The sequence below is a fragment of the Macaca mulatta genome, chromosome 14 (assembly GCF_049350105.2).
Source record: "Macaca mulatta isolate MMU2019108-1 chromosome 14, T2T-MMU8v2.0, whole genome shotgun sequence".
NCBI classification, from domain to species: domain Eukaryota; kingdom Metazoa; phylum Chordata; class Mammalia; order Primates; family Cercopithecidae; genus Macaca; species Macaca mulatta.
The window spans coordinates 72,601,918-72,616,755 of NC_133419.1; the positions used below are offsets into that span (position 1 = coordinate 72,601,918).

At 40.7% G+C, this 14,838-nt stretch overlaps 1 long non-coding RNA gene across 1 annotated transcript; it reads left to right on the forward strand.

The window, feature by feature from the left end:
* Positions 1-11,635: 11,635 nt before the first annotated feature.
* Positions 11,636-14,716, forward strand: LOC144334336 (uncharacterized). The gene is made up of 2 exons (XR_013404080.1): positions 11,636-12,016; positions 12,555-14,716. It is a non-coding gene; the product is annotated as an uncharacterized LOC144334336 (long non-coding RNA).
* Positions 14,717-14,838: the final 122 nt, after the last annotated feature.

The following is a 14,838-nucleotide window of genomic DNA, read 5'->3' on the forward strand; positions in this document are numbered from 1 at the left end:
GCCATGCCATTTTTACCTTATGTCTGTTAGAAAGTTGTGGTTGATTGACCACACCTGTTCATAAGGGGAATTTTTCTAAAACAACAACAAAAAACCCACAAAGATGGGTTTCTGAATAAAATTTGTAGTGATAACAGTAATAAATAAATAAATTTTATTGAGACAATTTGTGGCCTAACATATCTTGAAAAATGTCCCGTGTACACTTGAAAAGAATGCATATGCTGTTGTTGTTGAGCACAGTGTTCTGTATATGCCCATTATATCTAGTTGGTTTACTGTGTTGTTTAAATCCTTTATTTCCTTACTTATCTTCTTTCTGGTTCTTCTAATACTGAGAGTAGGATATTGAAGACTCCAACTACTTTTTTTTTTTTTTTTTTAAATATTGTACTTTAAGTTCTAAGGTACATGTGCACAACGTGCAGGTCTGCTACATATGTATACATGTGCCATGTTGGTGTGCTGCACCCATTAACTTTTCATTTACATTAGGTATATCTCTTAATGCTGTCCCTCCCCTTTCCCACTTATGGCCCTTTCCCATCACACAGGCCCCAGTGTGTGATGTTCCCCTTCCTGTGTCAAAGGGTTCTCATTGTTCAATTCCCACTTATGAGTGAGAACATGTGGTGTTTGGTTTTCTGTTCTTGCAATAGTTTGCTGAGAATGATGGTTTCCAGCTTCATCCATGTCCCTACAAAGGACATGAACTCATCCTTTTTTATGGCTGCATAGTATTCTATGGTGTATATGTGCCACTTTTTCTTAATCCAGTCTATCACTGATGGACATTTGGGTTGGTTCCAAGTCTTTGCTATTGTGAATAGTGCCGCAATAAACATACGTGTGCATGTGGAAGACTCCAACTATTATTGTAGAACTTACTATTTCTCCCTTTAGTTCTGTCAGTTTTTGTTTCATGTATTTTGATGGTCTTTTTTAGGTATATAATTTTTCATAATTGTTGTATCTTATTCCTGTATTTAACTTTGTATTTATAATATTCTTGGCTGGGGCCCATGGCTCATGCCTAATCCCAGCTGTGTAGGAGGCCAAGGAAGGAGGATAGCTTGAGCCCAGGAGTTTCAGACCAGTCTGGGCAACATAGTGATACCTCATCTCTACAAATAATTAAAAATATTTGCTGGGCATGGTGGTGCATGCCTGTGGTCTCAGCTACTTGGGAGGCTGAAGTGGGAGGATTGCTTAAGCCCAGGTGGTTGAGATGGCAGTGAGCTGCGATCATGCCATTGTACTCCATCCTAGGCCACAGAGTGAGATCTCGTCTCAAAAAATAATAATGTTATTTTCTCTTGTAAATATTTTAAAAACGTCTTTAAAAAATTGAAGTGTATATTGTCTGATGTTGGTATAAGCATGCCTGCTCTCTTTTGGTTACCATTTGCATATAATATGTTCTTTTCCATCCTTTCACTTTCAATATATTTGTCTCTTTGGAGCTAAAGTGAGTCTCTTGTAGACAGCATATTGTTGGATTATGTTATTAAAATCAATTCTGACAATCTTTGCCTTTTGATTGGAGAGTTTAATCCGTTTACATTTAAAGTTGGCTGGGAGTGGTGGTTCACACTTGTAATCTCAACAGTTTGGGAAGTTGAGGCAGGTGGATCACCTGAGGTCATGAGTTTGAGATTAGCCTGGCCAACATGGTGAAACCCCATCTCTACTAAAAATACAAAAAAATTAGCTGGGCATGGTGGCACATGCCTGTAATCCCAGCTATTTGGGAGGCTGAGACATGAGAATCACTTTGCTTAAACCCAGGAGGTGGAGGTTGCAGTGAGCCAAGATTGTGACACTGCACTCCAGCCTGGGTGACAGAATGAGACTCTGTCAAAAAAAAAAGAAAGTAATTACTAATAAGAAGGGGTTTTTGACATTTTGCTATTTGTTTTCTATATTCCTTATGGCTTTTTTGACCCTCATTTCCTTTATTACTGTCTTCTTTTATGTTTATTCTTTTTTTTTTTTTTTTTTTTTGAGACGGAGTCTTGCTCTGTTGCCCAGGCTGGAGTGCAGTGGCCGGATCTCAGCTCACTGCAAGCTCCGCCTCCCAGGTTTACGCCATTCTCCTGCCTCAGCCTCCCGAGTAGCTGGGACTACAGGTGCCCACCACCTCGCCCGGCTAGTTTTTTGTATTTTTTAGTAGAGACGGGGTTTCACCGTGTTAGCCAGGATGGTCTCGATCTCCTGGCCTCGTGATCCGCCCGTCTCGGCCTCCCAAAGTGCTGGGATTACAGGCTTGAGCCACCGCACTCGGCCTAGTTTATTCTTTTGTAGTGAAACATTTAAATTACTTTCTCATTTCCTTTTGGATATATTCTATAGCTGTGTTCTTTGTAATTACTATGGGGATTACATTTAACACCTTAAAGTTATAATACTATAATTTAAATTTATATCTGCTTAACTTCAATAGCGTACAAAAACTCTGCTCTTTTAACAATCCACCCTCAACCCTTTTGGTTACTGATGTCACAAAGTTACATCTTTATATACTGTGTGCCCCAAAACAAACCAATAATTCTTTGAAATGCATTAGTCTCTTAAATTATGTAGAAAACATAATGTGGAGTTACACATTAACATCACAATACTAGCTTTAAAAACGTAAATTAGCTGGGCATGGTGGTATGTGCCTCTAGTCCTAGCTACTGGGGAGGCTGAAGCAAGAAGATCACTGTATTCAGGAGTTTCAGGCTACAGTGAGCTACGATTGGGCCCTGCACTCTAGCTTGGGTGACAGAGCAAGACTTTGTCTTTAAAAAATAATAAAAATAAAAATTAAAAATGTATGAGTCTCTTAAATCATGTAGAAAGCAAAAAGTGCAGTTACAAACCATTGTTACAATAATTCTAGCTTTTATAATTGCCCATGTATTTACCTTTATTGAGATCTTTATTTCTACATATGGTTTCAAGTTACTGTCTAGTTTTTATTTAAATTTCACCCTGCAGGATTCTCTTGAGCGTTTCTTCTTTTTTTTTCTTTTTCTTTTCTTTTCTAGAAATAGGGTCTAGTCAGGCACAGTGGCTCACGCCTGTAATCCCAGCACTTTGGGAGGCCGAGGTAGGTGGATCACCTCAGGTCAGGAGTTCGAGACTAGCCTGGCCAACATGGTGAAACCCGTCTCTACTAAAAATACAAAAACCAGCTGAGTGTGATGGCATACATCTGTAATCGCAGCTACTCTGGAGGCTGAGGTAGAATTGGCTTGAACCTGGGAGGCAGAGGTTGCAGTGAGCCAAGATCACACCACTGTACTCCAGCCTGGGTGACAGAGCAAGACTCTGCCTCAAAAAAAAAAAAAAAAAAAAAAAAAAAGAAATCGGTCTCACTCTGTCACCTAGGCTAGAGTACAGTGGTATAATCATAGTTCACTGTAACATCAAACTCCTAGGCTCAAGTGATCCTTCTGCTTCAGCCTCTTGAGTAGCTGGGACTATGTGTGCATTGTCTAATTTTAAATTTTTTTTAATAAAGATAGGATCTTACTATGTTGCCCAGGCTGGTCTTGAACTCCTGGCCTTAAGCAATAGCAGTCCTCCCACCTCAGCCTCCCAGAATGCTGAGATTATAGGCATAAGCCACCACACTGAGCCTTACTATTGAGCATTTCTTGCAGGGCAGGTTTAATGGCAATGAACTCCCTCAGTTTTTGTTTATCTGGGAATATTTTAATTTCTCCCTCACTTTTGAAGGAACGTTTTGGTGGGTATAGGATTTTTGGTTGACTTTTTTTTTTTTTTAAGCACTTTGAATATATCAGTCCACTACCACTGGGCTCCAAAGTTTCTGATGAAAAACCTGTAGATAGTCTTATTATGGCTCCTTTGTACATGATGAGTTGCTTCTCTGTTCCTGCCTTCAGGATTCTCTCTGTCTTTCAAAAGCGTGATTATAATGCGTCTCAGTGTGGGTGCCTTTGAGTTCATCTTACTTGGAGTTTCTTTGAGCTTCTTGGATATTTATATTCATGTCTTTCAATCAAATCTGGGAAGCTTTCAGCCATTATTTCTTCAAATATTCTCTCTGCCCCTTTCTCTCTTTTCCTCCTGGGACTCCCACAAGGTATAGTATATCTTGGTCAGCTTGATGATGTCCCATAAGTCTCTTAGGCTCTGTTCACTTTTCTTCAATCTTTTTTCTTTCTGTTCCTGACTTGATAATTTTTCATTGTCCTATCTTCAATTTCACTGATTCTTTCTTCTACCTGCTCAAATCTGCCTCTGAATGTCTCCAGTAAAATTTCATTTTAGCTATGCTTTGCAGCTCCAGAATTGTGTTTTTTTGTTTGTTTGTTTCTTTTTGGGTTTTCTCTCTCTTTATTGATATTTACATTTTGTTCATAAATCATTTTCTTGACTTTCTACATGTCTTCCTTTGGTTCTTCGAGCATCCTTAAGACAGCTGTTTTTTTTTTTTGTTTTTGTTTTTGTTTTTTTGAGACGGAGTCTCGCTCTGTCACCCAGGCTGGAGTACAGTGGCCGGATCTCAGCTCACTGCAAGCTCTGCCTTCCGGGTTCACGCCATTCTCCTGCCTCTGCCTCCCGAGTAGCTGGGACTACAGGCGCCCGCCACCACGCCCGGCTAATTTTTTGTATTTTTTTTTAAGTAGAGATGGGGTTTCACCGTGTTAGCCCGGATGGTCTCGATCTCCTGACCTCATGATCCGCCCGTCTCGGCCTCCTAAAGTGCTGGGATTACAGGCTTGAGCCACCGCGCCCAGCCAAGACAGCTGTTTTAAAGACTTTGTTTAGTAGATCTCCCATCAGGTCTTTTTCAGGGACAGTTTCTGTTGATTTTTTTCCTTTGAATAGGCCATGATTGCCTGTTTTTTTGTATGCCTTATAATTTTTTTGTTGTTGAAAACTGGACATTTGAATCTAATAATGTGGTAACTCTGGAAATAAAATTTCTTTCCCTTTCACAGGGTTTTGTTGTTGTTGTTTTATTGTTGTAGGCTGTCTGTGCCAAGGATCAGCCTGAAGTATAAACTTAAGGCCTTCTGAGGCCTTTACCAACTCTGTATCTTCTCTAAGACATTATGATCACTTTCTAATTTTCCCTGTATATGCAATTGCTTTTGAATATCCTAGTTTTAAATGTCTGGCTCCCAGTAGGAAATAAAAGAGAAAAATGAAGAGGGAGGGAAGGGTGCAAGCACATTAATCCTAGACGTCACTTCAGCCAGAGGGACTTGCTACAATGGGAGGAGGTATAAGAATAAGGGTCTCTGCCTTTTTTTCTTTACGCCGGTGATCAGAATTAGCAATCAGAGCACAGATCCCAAGTATTTGAAAGACAGGCTCTTTTGCCCCTCCTGGCTCCTGGAAGCTGCATTCAAGCTGCTGTAGGAACATGTTCACAGCTGCCTGCCATGGGGCTGGGAGGTGGGGGATGGGTAGTTGTTACTGTGCTAAGAGTTGAAATTGAACAAAATTAACCACAATTTATCATCTAAGCCTTTCCTGGGAAGTCGCAGGATTCCACTAGACTCCAGAGCTCCAAAATAGTTATATCAGACAAATTCTGCCACTGTAATTGTCTGGGTGGGGAGACAGATTCCTGATGCTTCCTACTCTGCCATCTTCCCAGAATCCTCTGGGTATTTACCTTTTAAAAAATTATTTTACTCTTTCTTTGTGTGTGTTGGGGGGTTGTCTAAGGTGGGGAGCATACTATATGGTGCTTAATCTGCCATACTTTTTTCATTTTTCCTTCTTTTTCCTCTCTGTGCCCTAGTATTTTATGTAGATTGTGTTGGTTAACTTCTCAATTTTGCCCACAGGTTAAAATATATCTAAATAGGGTTATGATAGAAGCAGAGGAAGAACGCTCATCACATAGAGATCCTTGATATGGAACAAGCTGTAGCAACTGATGAGACTTTGCTATGTTTATCTTTGTAAGAGTAAATTGCTCTGTGCATGGGATAGGTGGCATTATGTAGCATGAAGTTTTTTTTCAAAAATACAGGTTTGGGAAGATCTATATTGTTGTTGGGTTAAGTCCGAAGATTCTGAGTATTTGGAAGAGACAGATTATAATGATGGGCCCTGAGATTTAAGTGGACTTGGAGAAAGGGATCAGATGGGCAATAAGAAGGTTGGGGTTAATGGACTAGAAGTATCAATAAGGTCACAGAATTACACACAGGATGTACTTCAGTTCATACAAGTGAACTGGAAGATGAAAGATATTGGCTAGAGAAGGATAGGGGCTTCGGAGGAAGTTTAATTACTTGTGATGAAATTTAGACTGTGACCATAACATAGGTGATAGAGGTGGGCAGGGGCAGAAAAAAGACCACTAAATGTGAGGACAGCAGGGCTTTAGATAGGTCACTCATGGAAGGTTGAAGCCACAAGAATGATGGCATGTGCTGGGGAAGAGAGAAAGTGACACAGGTACTAAAATCTTCCCTGTGAGACAGTGATTGGGAGATCAGTAGGCAGGACTGATTAGAGAAAGGCTGGTATAGTTGAACTGATGAGTTCAAAAGAGCTGAGAGGAAGGATCAGAACTAATTGAGGAGGAGCAGTGGAGGCTCACTTCCTGGGTCTGACAATGAAAGCAGCCTCTGCCTAAGAGGGCTACAGGGTAAGTAGAACCTTAGGGGACAGCCAGAGTAAGCTGTGTCTTTAGGGGACAGTTAAGGTGAAGAAGTGAAGCAAATATTCCAACAAGAAGGTGCATGTAGCAAATAATCTACCGATTTTAGAAAGGAAGCGCTGGAGGACACAGTGGAAAGGTTGGAGAGGGAAGCAGTATGTGATGATGTGGTGGTAGATGACCACTGAGGTTAGGGTCAGACTTCTTGGGATTACTATAACAAATCTGTGAGGGATGGTAGTATTAGACTTGAAGACTCTTAAGAGGATGGTGGGCTAATAGTTTCAGGATTGTGGTTGAGTCTACATTCCTTATCTCTGCAACTGATCATGACTCTGGAGGGTCACACTGGTGACTGCCCTCCCCCGCTAACCATTCCATATTTGCCTTGTGCTGTGTCACTGCCTTAGACCACTATGGTTCCTTGTCCAGTGGATGATCCAAATCTTCCTCCTTTAAGAATGCAAGTCCTTATTACTTCTAGTATTTAATATCTAAGTCAATTAGGACCACAACACTAGAAAAAATTGTAGAAATACATAAAACATGAAAATTAATCTGAGAAAATCACTCAGCATGAAGCCTCTTTGTCAAATATACCTACTGTTTTTTCCTACTGTCCTTTCTTGCTTTATGGTTTTTAGTCTTCTCTCCACGTCATTGAACATTTTAAGCTTTTTTTTATTTTTGGAGATGGAGTCTCGCTCTGTCACCCAGGCTGGAGTGCAGTGGTGCAATCTTGGCTCACTGCAACCTCCGCCTCCCAGGCTCAAGTGATTCTCCCGCCTCAGCCTCACGAGTAACTGGGACTACAGGCGCGTGCCACCATGCCGGGCTAATTTTTTTTTCTTCTTTTTTTTTTTTTTTTTAGTAGAGATGGGGTTTCACCACGTTAGCCAGGATGGTCTTGATCTCCAGACCTTGTGATCCGCCTCGGCCTCCCAAAGTGTTGAGATTACAGGCGTGAATTACCGTGCCCGGTCAAACATATTTTAAATTCAGATTTTTTTTTCTCATATTACTAACACTTCTTGGAACCAATTTCTCCCACTGGTTGCATCTGCACATTTTCCTTCTTGGTGATTTGTTTCCTTTTTCACTGGGTAAGTTTTCCCTGTAAAGTCATTTTCAGTAGGATTTGATTTTCCATAGCTTTGTGAAAACTGGATTATGGCAATAATCTTACAGAACAGTTCTGTGCTTGTTTCTATGGGATTCTTTGGGTTTCATTGGTCCAGGACCAGCTTTTTGTTAGTTTTTCAGCTTGACAACCCACTAATATTTGGGTATTGTGAATCTGGACCACTCACAAAGAACAAAAATATGAATTTTTTCTTAGCTCTTTCGACTTACATTTCTGAGCAGTGGTAGACTTTCTTGCATTCCCTTTTGAGTCTCAGGTCAATGAACAGTGTTTGTTTAGTCCTCATTTCACACACAGATGGTCTTTAGAGACTCCTGTCTCACTGTTGAAGCCCTAGTACCCAGCCATTAGGCTTTTATCTAGTCTCAAGTCTCTATGAACTCCTTGGTCTCCACTTTCACTCACTCTCTACATTTTAGGTTCCATTCATTTCTGGCACCTAGAGATTTCCCATTCTTTTTATTTATTTTTATTATACTTTAAGTTCTAGGGTACATGTGCACAACGTGCAGGTTTGATACATAGGTACACATGTGCCATGTTGGTTTGCTGCACCCATCAACTCGTCATTTACATTAAGCATTTCTCCTAATGCTATCCCTCCCCCAGCTCCCCACACCTCACCCCCGCTTTTTTTTTTGAAACAGAGTCTCACTCTGCCACCCAGGCTGGAGTCCAGTGGTGTGATCTCGGCTCACTGCAACCTCTGCCTCCTGGTTCAAGCAATTCTCCTGCCTCAGTCTCCTGAATAGCTGGGATTATAGGCACATGCCACCACGCCCGGCTAATTTTTGTATTTTTAGTAGAGACAGGGTTTCACCATGTTGCCCAAGCTGATCTTGAACTCCTGACCTCAGGTGATCTGCCTGCCTCGGTCTCCGAAAGTGCTGGGATTACAGGTGTGAGCCACTGCACACAGCTGGGATTTCCCATTCTTGGTTTCAAGTCTAGTTGTGTATTAAACTTTTTTGTCTTATTACATATATTAAATATTTCTGTTTGAGGTAGAAGAGAGTTTGCCTGAAATTACTCTATCTGTTATATATTGCTCAGAAGTCATCCCAAATCATTTCACACAATGCAGACAGAGGGTCTTTTAAAACACAAATCTTGTCATTTCATTCCCTTAGCATGGCATTCAAGGCACTTTGAAATCAGGAAACTTGCCTCTCTAGCTTCATTTTCCACCAATTTCCTCTCTTCTGCACACTCATACACAGCTACTATACTCCAGCCACAGACAATAACCCTTCTCTTTCTCTCATAATCGTATTTAGGGTGTATGTTAATGATATATTTACATTTTCCCTAATTTTCGCATACTGTCAAGATGGGATTGCAAAAGCAGGAATGTCTATTTCCTGAGAGCCTAGACCCAGAAAACAGTAGCTCCATATAGCATCACCTCTGGACACAGTAGTGCAGTATGACCTTAACATTATTCAATTAAAAGTGCTGTCAATTAGATTTGTATTAAATTATTAGGTTTACATTAAATTATATATTAAGAATGTATATTTTAATGATATTAAATCATCCTTTCTAAAACTTGGTATGTTTTTTCATTTGTCAGATCTTATTTTTATGCCCTTCAATATGGTTTCCTTGTTAAATTTATTAAGTATAATTTTGAACAGGTAATACATTAATATGGTTCAAAACTTACTAAAAAGTATTTAAAATAACATAGCAATGTTCCCCTTCCATTGCTGTCCCTGAGTTACCCAGTTCTGCTCCGTTCCAGAAGTAGGCTATGTATAGATGAGCAAATATATAAACCTATTTGTTGCAATTGTAAATGGAATGTTTTTCTTTTGTTACTGTTTGTAGTTGATTATTGCTAGAATACAGAAAAACAATTGATTTTTGTACAGTTATCTTTTATTCAGACACTTATCCAATTTTCTTATTAATGCTAATAGGCTTTTACTATAGCCTTTTTTTTTAAAAGACAGGCTGGAGTGCAGTGGCACGATCTCATCTCACAGCGACCTCCACCTCCTGAGCTCAAGTGATATTCCCATCTCAGCCTCCTGAGTAGCTGAGACTACAGGTGGATGCCACACATCTAGCTAACTTTTTGCAGAGATGGGGTTTCACCATGTTGCTCAGGCTGGTCTTGAACTCTGGGGCTCAAGCAGTCCACCTGCCTTGGCCCCTCAGTGTTCTGTGTTGGGATTACAGGCGTTAGCTACCGCACCTGTTTTGTGTGTTTTTGTTTTTTGTTTTGTTTTTGAGATTAGGGTGTCACTCTGCCACCCAGCCTGGAGTACAGTGTCATGATCATAGCTCACTGTAACCTCATACTCCTAGACTTAAGGAATCTTCCCACCTCAGCCTCGAGTAGCTGGGTATACAGGCATGCACTACCATGCCTGGCCTGAAATAACTTTAAACTTAAGAGAAAAGTTGCAAAAACAATACAAAGAATTCATACACATCCTTCTCTCAGATTTCTCAAATGTTAACATCTGTTTTTGTTTGTTTTTGAGACAGTCTCACTCTGTCACCTATGCTGGAGTGCAGTGGTGTGATGTAGGCTCACTGCAACCTCTGCCTCCAGGTTTGAGGGATTCCTGTGCCTCAGCTTCCCAATTAGCTGGAATTACAGGCATGTGCCACTATGCCCAGGTAATTTTTGTGTTTTTAGTAAACAGGGGTTTCACCATGTTGTCCAGGCTGGTCTCTAACTCCGGACCTAGGTGATCCACCTGCTTGGGCTTTCCAAAGTGTTGGAATTGCAGGTGTGAGCCTGGCCAACACCTTACTTTTTGCTTTATCATTCCGTGTGTGTGTGTGTGTGTCTGTGTGTGTGTGTGTGTGTGTAGTTTTCTGAAATATTGGCAAACCAAATTAGAGGTTTACCTTTAACCTCTACTTATATTTTCTAAAAACAAGGACGTTCTCTTCCATAATCATAGCATAACTATCAAAATGAGAAAATTTAACAATACTGTCACTCTCTAGACATTTAAGTAACATTTAAGTTCTTGATTTAGTAAATTAATAAATTTCCTGACACTGAGCTTGTATTGCTAAAATAAACCTTATGTAATCAGAGTATACAATTCAACTTTATTTTACTTGCAATTTTTGCATCTATGGTCATAGGTGAGATTAGGCTATAGCATACTTTCTGGCACTTTATCAGGTTTGAGTACAACGGCAGCTTAGATAATAGTTAAAACTCATCTATTTTGGGGGTTGAGTGATGGCTACAGGAGTATGTTTACTTTGTAATCATTCACTGAGCTGCATACTTGTGATATGTACAATTTCCCATATATTTTTCAATTAAAAAGTTTAATTAAAAACACAATTTTTTATTTTTGGGACAGGGTCTCGCTCTGTCACCCAGGCTGGAGTACAGTGGCACAATCTTGGCTCACTGCAACCTCTGCCTCCTGGGCTTAAACAATCCTCCCCACCCCAGCCTCCCAAGTAGCTGTGACTACAGGCAAGCACCATCATGCCTGGTATTTTCAGTAGAAGTGGGGTCTTGCCATGTTGCCCAGGCTGGTCTCAAACTCCTGGGCTCAAGTGATCTGCCTGCCTTGGCCTCCCAAAGTGCTAGGATTACAGGTGTGAGCCACCATGCCTGGCCAACAATCTTTTAGAAGGATAACATTTTATTTATTTTTTGCCATCTTACGGTGCTGAAAAAGGATGATATTTTAATCACCTTTCCAATTTCTTCTTGGGTAATCAATTGACCTATTCAAACTATGTCTAGGATCAGTGTTTGCTGGGAAATTATCCATTTGCTCTGGTTTCAAATTTGTTGCCATAGAGTTCTATTATTATTCTCAATTCCTCAATATATATGGTTATGTCCAATTTCTCATTCATAATTTTTTTTTTTTTTGGCTCCTTTCCCCTTTTATCAGGCTCAGGAGGTTTTATCTATCTTATTGGTGCTTTCAAATAATTTTTAATTTATTATTTTTCTTGTTTCTACCTTAAGTTTAGCTTTTATCTTTCTTGGTCCATTTTCTATTTTTTATGGTTTAAATGTGTTTCTTTCCTAAATTTCTTTTTCTTCTTTTACTATACTGAGGGATTTCCCTAAATTTTAAAATCACTACACACATTTGAGTTTCTCTTTTTGAACAATAAACATGTTACACTTTCATTTCCAAGTCTGGTCTCATGTATTCTAGGATCCTTAATAGGGAATCTGGGGCCGAGCGCAGTGGTTCATGCTTGTAATCTCAGCACTTTGGGAGGCCAAGGTGGGTGGATCACTTGAGACCAGGAGTTTGAGACTGGCCTGGCAAACATGGTGAAACCCCATCTTTACTAAAAATACAAAAATAAAAAATAAAAATAAAAAATAGCTGGGTGTGGTGGCGCACGCCTGTAGTCCCAGCTTCTCAGGAGGCTGAGGCATGAGAATTGCTTGAACTGGAGGTGGAGGTTGTTGCAGTGAGCCAAGATCGCACCACTGCACTCCAGCCCGGGCAACAGAGCGAGACTCTGTCTAAAAAAAAAAAAAGGAAAAAAGAAATCTGGGTCTCACCTTGCTGCATTTTCTCAGAGCTCCAATCCTGGCCACAATGACATGACAAATAAAAATATGCCGCCTCCCGGGTTCAAGAGATTCTCCTGCCTCAGCCTCCCGAGTAGCTGAGACTACAGGCACCTACAACTATGCCTGGCTAATTTTTCTATTTTTAGTAGCGATGGGGTTTCCTTATGTTGGCCAGGATGGTCTCAATCTCGACCTCATGATCTGCCCCTCCTCAGCCTCCCAGAGTGCTGGGATTACAGGCGTGAACCACCACGCCCGGCCAGAAGTGATTCTTAATGAGGTTCCTTAGAATCTAAGGTTCTACCCTGTCTCCTTATCCTATTCTCAGGAAGGTGGCTGTTGGGTTTTCTAGTATAAAAGTTATCTGATTTTGAGTTATATGCCTAGTATTCCTGGCCACAGTTAACTGAACCAATGGACTGACAGCTGGGCATAAGACCTCCATCTAGTAGGAATACTGCACACAGGATGGTTACTACCTGACTTAACTAGAGCCTCTATGGGAAGTCTAAACATCAAATAGAAAGAATGGAGCAGAAACACAGAAAGCAGGAGAAAAAGCAGAAAGAATAGTAAGGTTATAAAAATGGCAGTCACAAACCCTATGGTATTGAATTAAAACCATATTCTAAACTCATGACTTTTACTTATTTTTAAAAATATGAAATGGGGTCTTGCTGTGTCACTCAGGCTGCAGTGCAGTGGTACAATCACAGCTCACTACAGCCTCAACCTCCTGGACTCAAGCGATCCTCCTGCCACAGCCTCCTAAGTAGCTAGGATTACATGAATGTGCCACCATGCCTGGCTAATTTTTATTTTTTTAAATGTTTGGAGGATGAGGTCTTGCTATGATGTCCAGGCTGGTCTTGAACTCCCGGGCTCAAGTGATCCTCCCACCTTGGCCTCCCAAAGTCCTGGGATATAGGCATGAGCCACCATACCTGGCTCATGGTTTTTAATAACATACAGATAGATAGACAGAATAATAAATTCAATGTGTGTATTTGCGTATTGTTTTAACATATATACATAAATGTTTTCTAGCTCTGTCTGCTGAGAAGGCCTACAAGCAATGACACTCTGCCAATGATACTCTAGCCAGGAGTATATATTGTGTCCAGATCTTGGTTTCCAGACTTGGTTTCTAAGTTCCTTTTTTCTGGAATAAAAGGAACTGGGAGCTTAGAGAAATGACTGATATCAGGGCTGAGACGGAAAATGTGAGTAAGCCTGAAACATCTTGTCCCAGAAAATGCTTAAAAAGTGACAGAGGCAATGTTGAAACAACACAGGTGCCAACTTCAATGAGTTCTCACTGGCCAAATCTGAGCCAATCTGAGCAACAAAATAAACTATGTTAGCATTAGATTATAGCCTGCAGAATAAAACAGATATCCATTCATTCATACTGATATAAATTATCAAATAAATAAATGGGGAAAAGGGACAGCTCTTCCTTATAGTAGAATACCAATTAATAAATACAGGTAAAATAATGAAACAAAGTCACCATTAGGCAAGCATAACATTAATGCCTGTTATAAGGAAGAATCATTGATGGCAGAAATGAAAATCAGCAGGCAAAATTTTAAGGATAAATAAAACATTCACACAGCTTCAAAGTAGAACATTCTTATTAATTTCAAAGGGAAAATTCCTCATTGTACAGTGGAGAAACCTGGCACACACCACCTTAGCCATGTGATCAAAGTTACCACCACCTAGGCTGGGCATGGTGGCTCACGCCTGTAATCCCAGCACTTTGGGAGGCCAAGGTGGGTGGATCAACTGAGGTCAGGAGTTCGAGACCAGCCTGGCCAGCATGGGGAAAACCTGTCTCTATTATTAATAAACACAAAAATCAGCTGGGTGTGGTGGCGGGCACCTGTAATCCCAGGTACTCAGTAGGCTGAGGCAGGAGAATCACTTTGAACCTGGGAGGCGCAGCTTGCAGTGAGCCGAGATTGCGCCACTGCACTCCAGCCTGGGTGACAGAGTGGGACTCCGTCTCAAAAAAAAAAAAAAAAACAAACCCAAAACAAACAAAATGTTACCACCACTCTCTGCTAGGAGGCACTAAGAATGGCACACTGTGGTTGTCTTGCCAAAAATGCAGACCCTCAATCATATCATGTAAAAACATTAGACAAACTCAAATTGGGGAATATTCTATAAAATAACTGGCCTGGACTCTTCCAAAGTGTCAAGGTCATGAAAGATAAAGACGGAGAAACTGTCACAGGCTGACAGAGATGAAGGAAACACAACAACAAAATGCAGTGTGGGACCCTGGACCAGAAAAAGAACATCGTCGGGACAACTGGTTTGAATGCCCGTAGATTAGTTAGTAGTTTATCAGTGTTAACTTCCTGGTTTTCTTTTTTGAGATGGAGTCTCGCTCTGTTGCCCTAGCTGGTCCGCTCACTGCAACCTCTGCCTCCTGGGCTCAGGTGATTCTCCTGCCTCAGCCTCCCAAGTAGCTGGAATTACCGGAGCGCACCACCAGGCCCGGCTAATTTT